This window comes from Myotis yumanensis, unplaced genomic scaffold (assembly GCF_028538775.1).
Source record: "Myotis yumanensis isolate MYYU_CA2020_CCGP unplaced genomic scaffold, mMyoYum1.0.hap1 SCAF_24, whole genome shotgun sequence".
Taxonomy (NCBI): domain Eukaryota; kingdom Metazoa; phylum Chordata; class Mammalia; order Chiroptera; family Vespertilionidae; genus Myotis; species Myotis yumanensis.
The window spans coordinates 3,617,977-3,630,588 of record NW_027223775.1 but is presented as its reverse complement, the minus strand read 5'-3'; the positions used below and the strand labels follow the sequence as shown (position 1 = coordinate 3,630,588).

The 12,612-nt window shown below is 39.0% G+C and overlaps 1 protein-coding gene across 14 annotated transcripts in view; it reads right to left on the bottom strand.

The window, feature by feature from the left end:
- The window catches only part of LOC139000639 (eukaryotic translation initiation factor 2 subunit 3-like), a 109,090-nt gene that overhangs the window by 82,503 nt on the left and 13,975 nt on the right, over positions 1-12,612 (bottom strand). Inside the window, exon 4 of one of the 14 annotated variants that reach the window (XR_011469662.1) lies at positions 2,485-3,181. The exons of 12 other annotated variants lie outside the window; for them this stretch is intronic. The gene's annotated coding sequence lies outside the window, so the exon portion shown is untranslated. Of the gene's footprint in view, positions 1-2,484; positions 3,182-12,612 lie in introns of those variants that run through there. One more of the 14 variants, XR_011469657.1, reaches the window with a different exon arrangement.

The window sequence follows — 12,612 nt, the reverse complement described above, 5'->3', positions numbered from 1 at the left end:
GGAGGGCTATAAAATATAAATGCAAAATTTATTAGCTGGAGCCTCTACTCCAGAGGAGATTAAGCAAAAGCTTATTCTTCATGAGGACTTAATTTCTGACAAAAAATATACCTTTTGGGCAAAACCTTCAAAACCAGACAACAAAAATTCATACTCATTTTTTACAAGAAGGCAATCAAATTATAACATTAGAGGAACTCAAAATATGTACCCACAAACCAATAGGCAAATGCAACCAAATAAGACATACTTAAAACAACAAAAACCCTATTGGAAGAATAATAATCCTTTTTTCAGAAGAGGCCCACCCCAAAATCCTGTCCAAAGAAAATACAGTAATAACCGTTTCAAAAGAGAATATGACAGAACTCCTAACCTTACTTACACACAAAACAATCCCTTCAGAAAACCCCAAAACAATCCTTCTCAAATTAGCCAGGGTAACTCCCAGGGCCCCCGACCACATTTCACACAATGGAGCAGGGGCCGGAGACGCAATTAAAACTAATTTTAAACCCCCTACCCTCACTTTAAAAGATATTTTTTACAAAAAATATGATAACAGACCATATATTACCTTAAATGTTAAAATTTCTTCTGGAAAAATAATCCCTACTACATTCTTGCTTGACACAGGCTCTCAAATTTCTTTATCTTCTAACCATCATTATATTACAGATAACTCCAATAATGTAACTATAGAGGGAATTACTGGACACTCAATTACTGCCAAACCAGTTTCTTGCACTATACTATATAGAGATAGACAACTCTCTGCAGTATTATATGTTGCACCCAATGTTCCAAACCTTATTGGTATGGATCTCATTCCTTTAATTTATAACTCCTATACCAAATCCCTATCTGCAACAAAATTCTTTTCTAATCTCACTGCAATCAATATACCACCAATTATATTACCTACACCCATTCAACCATCTTTCACTCCTCAATACCCTCTTAAAGGGGGACATGCTGATGTAACTTCTGCAATTGAAAAATTATTAAAAGAGGATATTATTGAATTAGGCAGATCTCATATTTATAATAGTCCTATATGGCCAGTTAAAAAACCTAATGGCACATACGATATTACGGTGGACTATAGAAATTTAAACAAAGTCTCAGGTGTTCTTCCAAATGCTGCAGAAATTATTAATTTGAATCAAGTAGATTCACCCAAATTTATGGCTACTATTGATCTTTCTGATATGTTCTTTGCAGTTTCCTTACATGAAAATTCTAGACAATATACCACATTTTCCTGGTAAGGCAAACAGTATCCATTTAAAAGGCTGCCACAAGGATATAAAAACTCACCAGTAATTGTACACACCTTACTAGCATCATATATTGACCCTAAAGCTTATTCTTCCAAAATCTTACAATATATTGATGATGTCATTCTATACCATAATGATATTAATGTGCTTACACAATATTTACAGTCTCTGATGGCCCATTTGCAAAGCCAAGGTTGGACAATAAATCCTGATAAAATACAACAGCCAGACACCTCTGCAATATTCTTAGGTATTAATTGGAACTCTGTAGGTAGATCTATCCCTAATAAAGTCATCAATAAAATAGATTCACTTAAAAGCCCCACTAATAAAAAGGAAGCACAACAACTAATGGGACTTTTTATGTTTTGGAAACAACATATACCTTATCTAGCAGATGTAGCTAAACCTATTTATAAGGTAACTAGAAAAGCAGTTGATTTCACTTGGCAGGAAGAACAAGAACAGGCCTTTCAACAATTAAAACAATATATACATTTATTTTCCACACTACAACATATTAATCCAGGAGATAAAATTGTCTTAGACATCACATTTATTTCTGATCATGGCAACTGGGGATTATACAAAAAAGGTCCCACTGACCATAAACTAATTCCAGTTGGCTTTTGGTCCAAGAAACTTCCATATTCTCATTTTAAATATTCATATTTTGAGAAACTAATTTGGACATTGTACGCTGCATTATTGCATACTGAGCCCCCTTACTGGACTACAACCCATTACTGTTAGAAGCACCTTGCCCTTAAAGGCATGGTTGAACATGACAGTGGAAGAATTGGCAGGTAGTCAAATTGAAGAAAAAGTGCTCACATGGAAGTGGTACATCAACATGCGTAGTACTAGCGGCACTGGAGGACCGGCCCTCCTCACCGAGGAGGTTAACAAACTTGAGGTAGAGCCACCTACCTGTGCAAATAAGTTTGTCCCTATACCAAAGCCTATAGGGATGCAGGGTTCGAAATATTCCCCTGCCATAAAAAATGCCTGGTTTACAGATGGATCAGCCTCCCTATCTGGTGACCGCCACAGCTGGCAAGTAGCAGCTTTCAACCCCGCGACATGTCAAGCTCTGACAGCTAACGGTGAGTCCAAATCTGCTCAACATGCAGAGCTTATTGCAGCCTACTTAGCTATCAAAGAGTCAGTTGATAAACTTAAATCTAAGGTGTATATTTACACAGACTCTTGGGCTGTCTGCAATGGTCTTATTTTATGGTCAGGAAAATGGAAGGAATCTGATTGGCAAATTAATGGTAGAGATATATGGTCTAAACAATACTGGAATAAGATTTATGAGTTATCTAAAAAAATCAAAATATATGTTACTCATGTTAATGCTCATGCTACAGATACTTCACCAACAACATTGTTTAATAAAATAGCTGATCAGCCCTAGCCGGTTTGGCTTGGTGGATAGAGCGTCAGCCTGTGGACTGAAGGGTCCCAGGTTCAATTCCGGTCAAGGGCACATGCCTGGGTTGCAGGCTTGATCTCCAGTGGGGGGCTTGCAGGAGGCAACCAGTCAATGATTCTCATCATTGATGTTTCTATCTCTCCTTCCCTCTTAATTCCTCTCTGAAACCAATAAAATATATTTTTTTAAAAAAAGCTGATCAATTAGCTAAAGGGCTATCACCACAAGATGAAGTCACTATTTTAGATAAAACCAAATCACTAGCTATAACTCTACCATTAAAGAAGAAAGATAATGACACATACTCCTTACCACCTCTCCCAACAATAAAAACTAAAAAGAAGGGCGATAAATATGTTATAGACCCTCCACCCATAGACATGCCATTACCCATCTCATTTCTGCAAAAAATTCATGAGACACTAGGACATCCAGGCCAGTCAGCCATGCTCCATTGGTTCTTGAAAAGAAACATAAAAGCTCCAGTTAGGGATGTTAAGTCAGCTATCAATTCATGCAGAACTTGTAAAAGCACACAAATGTTTAGGGCTATGCAACCACCTAGAATGTCAAAACCACTAATTCCAAATCAATTGTTACAAATAGATTTTATTGGACCTCTGACTGTACCTTTCCCACAGAAATATGCATGTACCATAGTTGATGTAAATACAGACATATTATCAGCAATTGCATCATCACATTCTGATGCTAAAACCACCATAAAAGCACTCCAAAATTGAATGATGCATTATGGACCACCACAGACTATCGAATCTGATCAAGATACACATTTCACAGCAACACCTGTACAAAAATTAGCAGCTGAATTTGATATTGATTGGAATTTTCATTTATCATATAACCCTACTGCAGCTGGCACTATTGAAAGGCATAATGGCCTTCTTAAACACAAAATGCAAACTATTTTAACAGATTCAAAATTTAACTCATTGCAGGAACTTTTGAATAGATCATGTCTTTTGTTAAACTGCAGACCAAGACAAGGCAGACTCTTACCACTAGAACAATTATACAACCCCCATATTCTAAATATAAAAGAATATCAATTTACACCACCTGATATTTCCCACAGACAGATCCCCTACAAGATATTGGCAAAAAATCCTAAAGATAATTCTTTATCCCCACAGGAAATTCTTGCACAAAGTGGCTCTTCCTTATATTGGACTGTTAATAACAAAGGGCACTTGCAACAAGTCAAGATTCAAAATACACAACCCCTCAGTTAGATGTGGATACTTTTCTATGCACTAATATCATTAGCTATTGTCATCAAGATTCTTCTTATCTTGGTCACGTATTTAGAACAGAATGTGCATAAAAATAGTTCGTTGTACAATGCTTTTTCTGATCATGCTATTATTAATATTGATAGCTTGGACAACTCTATCCCTTACATGGTGTAGATGGAGAAAACCTATACCTACACATAATAATACAAATTCTTCAACTGCTCATCATGGCCTTGCTCAGACCATATTCACACAGCTTCAGGATCCTATGTCTCTTTTATACAATTATACCATCTGTGCCCCTACCGGACTAAAATGGAACAGTGGGAGCAAGACACAGACAACTTTCTGCGAGAAGTAAAAATTGTTGTAGTTGAACCCTTGACCAATGCAGAATACCACCCCAACTCCCCCCGCCAACTCCCCTGATATACCCCCTTGCCCACTCCACCACCTGAGGATGAAATACCATCACTAAATACATCTACCCCCTTATATCCTGTACAACATCCTCAAAGACCAGGTTACAGATGCTTTTATCCTGATATCTGTAATCCATCTTGGTATCATAGATTTGAGCATGTCCCACGGAATCAATATACAGGAATATACCAATATGTATTTTCAGGAGGTGTTACAGAAACTATCCTTTCAGTTCTAGATGACTTGCAAGCATTAATAGAATATCTACCTGGAGAAACAGGACTTCATATCTTGGCATTACTTAGAGACTACATAACTATAGCAGAACTTGTTTTATACTCTACACATAGATACCCTACCTCCCTTCCTCCAATAACTACCTCTGATCAACTCCTAAATGTCCTTTCCATAGGCAATTTGTCAGCGCCATCTCATACACCCCTTTGGAATTTTACCTCTGCTATCTCCCAAAGAGAATCAGAAGATAGGGAGAGATGGGCCCATATGATGGAATCAGACGGTGGTCCAGACGAATTTTCTTCTTGACATTAATAACTTCCCTTATACCTCAAGCCTATGATGCTACTACTTCTACTACTATTGTTACTACTACTGCTACTACTTCTACCCCCAAGCCAAATACTATTAAATCACCCATTGCTTTACCTCACTCCAACTTTAACCTTACACAAGGTAGTCCTCATTATGTTTTTCATCATCCTGTAACTCTTTTAGGAAATAACTCATTTTTTCTCTCACTACTGGTGAATTTGATTTTAACACTTCTATTCACTACCACTCTAACTATCAATTATGCCCTGCTTACTATCAGCAAACTGCTTGTGACCTAATGGCACTCAATTTTGCTCAAAACTCTATGAAAACACATGCTTCTACTTCTCTGAAAGATTGTATAAGTCAACAATGGTTTCAGGATTCTCTTACAACAAGATCTGTATCCATTATTGAATCAATTGATTTAAACCCAAAAACCAATAGCTACCATATTTCTAATGATACTCTCATCAAATTAAATTCAAAGGTAGTTCAAAGAGTGCAAAACATAGATCCTTATTATAATGCAGAAAATAATTCTTTCATACAAAAAGCCTTAATCAATATTGTACCATTTCAAGAACATTTAATGAATTTTTGGTATACTGGAGAATTAGGCTCTGACTTTGAGGATTATGAGTATTATCAGGATACTAAGGATAAATATTATGATGTTACCACAACACCTACAACACCAACAACTCCAACAACACAGGCACCTTTTAATAGAAAACCTTTCTTTTCCCCACCTACTAATAACCCTATCCTACCTGCAGGATTCAATCCCACAGATAATTTTAATATGACACATATAGTTCAAGAAAATGGCATTACATATTACCAATATTTTCTCACAGGATTTCCAAATTTTCCATCTTTTGGTAATTTTTGCATAGGAATTCTTTGTCATTTTTCTACATCAACCTTTGTACCAATTATGTTTACACCTCTCTCTGAGGCAATTAACCCTGAGGAATTCTTAGAAAAAGACAATAATTATTGGCCTTTCAGACACATACCACAAATTGTTACTGATCTTATTAGCCCCGTTACATTTGATATTGATGATAACATGGAGAAACTATGGTCCAGTCCAGCTTTTGGACCCATATTTAAAATATGCTCTCCAGCTGGAATATCCAATAATACTCTTGAGGTTAACACTACTAGAATTAATTTTACTTCTTATTACACTGACATCACTAAAGCTCTATATTGTGTTGACACCAATAATAAATTACATGCTCCTCTGGTTAATCTATTACAAAGACATACTGGCAAACAAACTTTATCACTTGCTTATAAGCTTAGAATGCCCATCTTTCTAGGATTTTGGAATATGGATGTCACCACACCACATTATCCAGGCACAATTCACAACAATTGGAATGAAATACCTAGAGACAATGAACAATTTTGTGCAAATTCCACCCATATATGTAGTTGCTCACCCACATTAAACTTAACTCCTTATCCCTTACCTACATATAACTGTTCATGTCTATCTTCCAAACTTGACTATTCAATTCAGGATTGGCTTTCCACAACCAAGATTATTATTACAGAGGAACAGACACCACAAACCTTAGGTAATGTTTCTACGTTTTACTCCAATTCTTTTCTACAATACAATTTCTTCCAATTTCCTATGTTTCTTTTTCCAAAAAATATTACTAGTTACACAATTGACTGTAATAACAACTTTATTGTTAATTCACTTCTCCCATATGCAATTATTCCTAAACATTCTCCAGAAAACAGAAAACCAGCTTTCCTCACACACCCTTATTCATATGGTCCTTTTCCCATTACGTCCTACAGAAAATGTACTCTCGATTACACTTTTTCTTCTTCGACTAATTTACATAACATATCTACACATACTTCTCACAAAACATACTTATATCCTGAAACAGCAATTAGACCTATGCCTTTTCCTTTACATCATACCATAATCTATGCAGCACCATTCATGACCCCTTAATTAATCTTACATACGACATTTCTTTTTTTTTAAATATATTTTATTGATTTTTTACAGAGAGGAAGGGAGAGAGATAGAGAGCTAGAAACATCGATGAGAGAGAAACATTGATCAGCTGCCTCCTGCACATCTCCTATTGGGGATGTGCCCGAAACCCAGGTACATGCCCTTGACCGGAATCGAACCTGGGACCTTTCAGTCCGCAGGCCGATGCTCTATCCACTGAGCCAAACCGGTTTCGGCGTTACATACGACATTTCTTATGGTGCAAAACCTTCTTTTTGGTTCTTGACCTTTGGTGCTAAAATTAATTCTGACAAAACCCAAAGAATAGCTAGAATATTCAACACAGGATTTCAGTCATATATCCTCTCCTATATGGATGGAGGATGGAAAAAATTATTTTTACACCATCATTCACCAATTACTAATCACAGTCTTTTACCATATACTGACATGTATTATGCTCCAAACATTAAACAACAGTGCTACTTACAAAATCCTTTGCAACCATGCATCATTTATGGGGGATGCTTTAATGCTACACACTGTCTTAGAACTGTACATTACCAACCTGTATTTTCTTATGGAATTTTCAAACCCAAACCAACCCTACAAACACCGCCTGCAGTTACTACACAAATTAATAACCCAATTAGTTTGATTTTTCAACCACAAATCCAAAGAACAACAATACATTTTTCACCTAATGATTTTCTTTTTTTATATATATATTTTAAAAAATTATTTTATTTTATTTTTTTAAATAATTTTTATTTCTTAAATTATTACAAAGAGTATTACATACGTCTCCTTTTTCCTCCCCCTTGACATTCCCCCGGCTCCTACCCCCCGCCCTCCCCCCCCCCCCCCGCCCCCTAGTAGCAAGCCCCCCGTGTCTTGTGTCCATTGGTTAATCTTATATGCATGCATATAAGTCCTTCGGTTGATCTCTTAATCCCCCCCCAAACCCTCCCAAGGCTTCCCACTGTAGTTTGACAGTCTGTTCAATGTTGCTCTGCCTCTGTATCTACTCCTGTTCATCAGTCTATACTGGTCCCTTTTGTCTGTCCCAACCTCACCGGAGTAGTCTCAACCTCACCAGGGCTGTCTGAGCCTCACCAGGGCCGTTACAGCCTCACCAGGGTCGTCCTGACCTCACCGGGGCCGTTTCAACCTCACCGGGGCCGTCCCTACCTCACAGGGGTCGCTGCAAGTTCACCGGGGCCATCCCTACCTCACGAGGGCCGTTACCTAATGATTTTCTTGCTTCTACTATTTTACCTCGTTGCAACTCTGTTCAATCACCAATACATGTCAGAAACACCCCCTTTCCACAACAATTTCGTTCTAAATCTAGAAAATTATTACAATTAGACGCAGCCTCATTTGCACTGGCATCAGTCTTTTTATCTATATCCATAGACAACTCTATTAAAATTAATAAATTAGGCTCAGACTTACAAAATTATATACATCAACAGTCAGAAAGTGAACGAAAATTTCTCAAATTAATCTCACAATCTTTTGATTCGGCATACACTCTGGCAGCACAGACTCAACAACAGCTTAGATTGTTGAAAGAAGCAGCCAAAGAAACTGATAAACATATCCAAAAATTACGTTATGATTTGCAAGATTTGAACTATCGTTTCCAAATTTATCAATTGAGAACACAATGCCAAGAAATTCAAAACTCATTAACTCAAGCTCAAAAAGACCTTTTAGACCTTATGACTCTAGGACATGGATACAATCCATATTGGAATGATGCTACAGCCTCTGTTGACTTTTCTAAACCTGTTGGATGCAATTTTGATGATTGTCAACTTTCAATCTTATCTGCTGTTGGAGGAGAAAACTTAGTAGCTTACCCTACTATTAATACTCCCATCTCAATAAGTGATGGTGGGAAACTGTCCTGAGGGGAGAATCGAAGATGGCAGCATAGGTAAACACCGGAGACCGCTGCCACAAACAACCACTTCAAAAATACAACTAAAAGACGGAACGGACATCAACCAGAACCACAGGAAGGCTGGCTGAGGAGAGACTCTTCAACAGGAAGGAAAAACAACAGCATTATGAGGCTCAGAAGAGGCGCAGTGTGGAAAATTTAAAGGTATGGTGGTGCGCGCGCAAAGCGGGCTGGTGGCTGAGGGCGCGGTTGTCGTTTTCAATCAGGAGGGAGTCTCAGACTCTGGGCTACAGATCCGGGCAAGTCTCTAGGGACCCAGACTCAAACGGGAGAAGCGGGACTGTCTGGCTACGGTCCCTCCAAGGTTTACAGCAGTTGCTGGGACAGAGAGGCGGATCCCCTGGGGACGGACTGAGAGCAGCCATAGCTGCTCCCTCCACCGCCCTGTTGATCCTGCCCCGCCCAAGCCCTGCGCAGAGCCATTTGCCGGATCGCCTCAGTCAAAGGCTAGATTAGCGCCTCCCCAGAGGACTGAAGTTTTCCCACAGCTGATTCTTACAGCCAGTCGGCCTGGTGGTCAAATCCCTCTAGTATTAACTACAACAATTAAGGCTTAACTAGAACAAGACTGTGCACAAAGACCACAAGGGGGTGCACCAAGAAAGCATAAAAGATGCGGAGACAAAAAAACATGACAGAAATGGAGGATATGGAGCTAAAAATCGCAATTTTGAGGGCTTGCAATAAACTTGAGCAGAGTCTCACAAAAACTAATGAGACCCTCGATGCTACGATAAAGAAATTAGAAAGTAAGCATACACGGACTGAAATAAAGAATATTATACCCAATAGCAGACCAGAGGAGCACAAGAATCAAACCAAAGATTTGAAAGCAAAAAAAACCCAACTGGAAAAGCAAAATGAAAAAAGAATCCGAAAGTGTGAAGATAGTGTAAGGAGCCTCTGGGACAGCTTCAAGCGGAATAATATCAGAATAATAGGAGTGTCAGAAGATGAGAGACAGCAAGATATTGAAAACCTATTTGAAGAAGTAATGGCAGAAAACTTGCCCCACCTGGTGAAAGAAATGGACTTACAGGTCCAAGAAGCGCAGAGAACCCCAAACAAAAGGAATCCAAAGAGGACCACACCAAGACACATCATCATTAAAATGCCAAGAGCAAAAGACAAAGAGAGAATCTTAAAAGCAGCAAGAGAAAGAGACTCAATTACCTACAAGGGAATACCCATACGACTGTCAGCTGATTTCTCAACAGAAACTTTGCAGGCCAGAAGGGAATGGCAAGAAATAATTAAAGTGATGAATACCAAGAACCTACAACCAAGATTACTTTATCCAGCAAAGCTATCATTCAGAATTAAAGGTCAGATAGAGAGCTTCACAGATAAGGAAAAGCTAAAGGAGTTCATCACCACTAAACCAGTATTATACGAAATGCTGAACGGTATCCTTTAAGAAGAGGAAGAAGAAAAAGGTAAAGATACAAATTGTGAACAACAAACATGCATCTATCAACAAGTGAATCTAAAAATCAAGTGAATAAATAATCTGATGTACAGAATGAACAGGTGATTATAATGAATCAGGGACATAGAAAGGGAATGGACAGACTATTCTTGGGGGGGAAAGGGGAATGGGAGATGCAGGAAGAGACTGGACAAAAATCATGCACCTATGGATGAGGACAGTGGGTGGGTAGTGAGGGCGGAGGGTGGGGCGGGGAACTGGAAGGAGCGGAGTTATGGGGGGGGGGGGGCGGAAAGAGGAACAAATGTAATCTGAACAATAAAGATTTAATTTAAAAAAAAATAAGTGATGGTGAATATTCCATTCCTTCAGGAGATCTTGTTTGTAGAACCATACTTTTTTCAGAAATCTTCTCTCATTTCTTTTCCTTTTAACATAAATATTGCTATTGAAAAGCTTTCAGTAGACACCTTTCCTATGACTCTAATGCCTCATAATAAGTCTCCAATACTTCATAATATTGGTAGACACACCTTTGTGATTTGCTTTTCTAATTTCTCCTATTATGACCACACCACTTCAATTAATATGAATGCTTCTTTGCCTAATTCTTGTAAACTTCTTTTTAATGCTATGAATGTTACTATTAATGACATTATCCATTTTTCCACCTATGACACAGATACTTCCCTTTATTGAAACCCCTCGCTTCCCCTTATTCCTTCTTTACAAACAAAACATTGTAATGCCCCCAATACTTTGAGTACTTCTGTATCTAAGCTGAATGCCCTAAACCTCTAATTAAGCAGACCTTGACATCCTTACAAACTTCCAACGATCAAGTACGACACCTTGCCTACGTACCCAACACTGTATCAATCGCAGTTCGTGCAAACATCGATAAACTCCAAACCAAAGTCAACTAGGTGACACCCTTCTTTCACTTTCGAGAATGGTACCCTGAAATCCAGACTGGAAACTCATCAACCCCATCTCGTAGATTCAACATGAACTTGCATCAATAACTAATTTGTGGACTTTGCTTAAACAAATTTGCTTTGTGTTAGCAACCCTATTTTTGCTTGTGATGTTTTTTAGGATGCTTAAACTCTGCTGTAAAACTAAAAAATAGCTTTTATGGTTCCCTTGATATTGTATCAGCAGGAACCACCGGGTGGAATGTTATAATAATAAGTTTAGTTAGTATAAGATAGCATAATCAAATTTTATTTTTTTATTAGAGTGAATTTTAAACTTTACTTAGAAGAGGAACTTAATTTGTGTGTGTGTGTGACCCTGATAAGTAACTTGTAACTCCCTGCGTGTAAACAACTTGTAACGCCCTGCATGTTAACTCCTGACAAACAACTTGTAACTTCCTGCGTGTGTATCCTGATAAGCCCAGAAGGCCACCGGAGCACACTGATATGAGACACTGAAGAAGCCCACCCATGGGGCATAAAAGAAGGACTCTCACAGCAGCAGTCAGATGCTTGTCTGCCCTCTACAGACAGGACATTCTCCTTCCCCCTGGAAACTGCCGTTCCTGCTCTGCTTCTGAGCCCAGACTGTTTGAGGCCTCTCTTCGTGTCAAGAGACCGAGCATTTGCAGCTTCGTACCTCACCTGACGACCTCTGTGTGTCTCTGTCAGCGAGTGTCTCCGGGTGGCCTGCCAAGGACTGAAACCCATCAGCTCTCTGGTAAATAAACCTGTGTGATTTCTTGCATTGTTTGTCCCCTGTGTCTTCTCTCTTCTTAGTTTTTGGTTAAGCTCGGCCATATTAATTAATAGTAAGTACCCTTTGATGTCTGTATTGGTATATCCAAATGAGGCGCTCTGGGTCACCTGTGCATACATTCCCATAGAAGTTGGAACAGGGGGGATCAGGCCAGCAGGGGGGCAGTTACGGGTTAAACAGGCCAGCAGGGGACCAGTTAGGGGACGGTCAGGCCAGCAGGGGACTAGTTAGGGGGCGATCAGGCCAGCAAGCAGAAGCAGTTAGGGGAAATCAGGCAGACAGGCAGAATGGTTAGGAGTGATCAGGCAGGCAGGCAGGTGAGCAGTTAGGAGCCAGTGATCCCGGATTGTGAGAGGGCGCAGGATCCGAGCCTCCTCCTCCCCCGTGCATGCATTTGTGCATCAGGTCTCTAGTCATATCCTATCTAATAATAGAGAAACATGGTAATTAACCATAACTTCACTACCCTTCCCATTGGCTAATCAGGGCGATATGCAAATTAACTGCCAACCAAGATGGCAGCCGG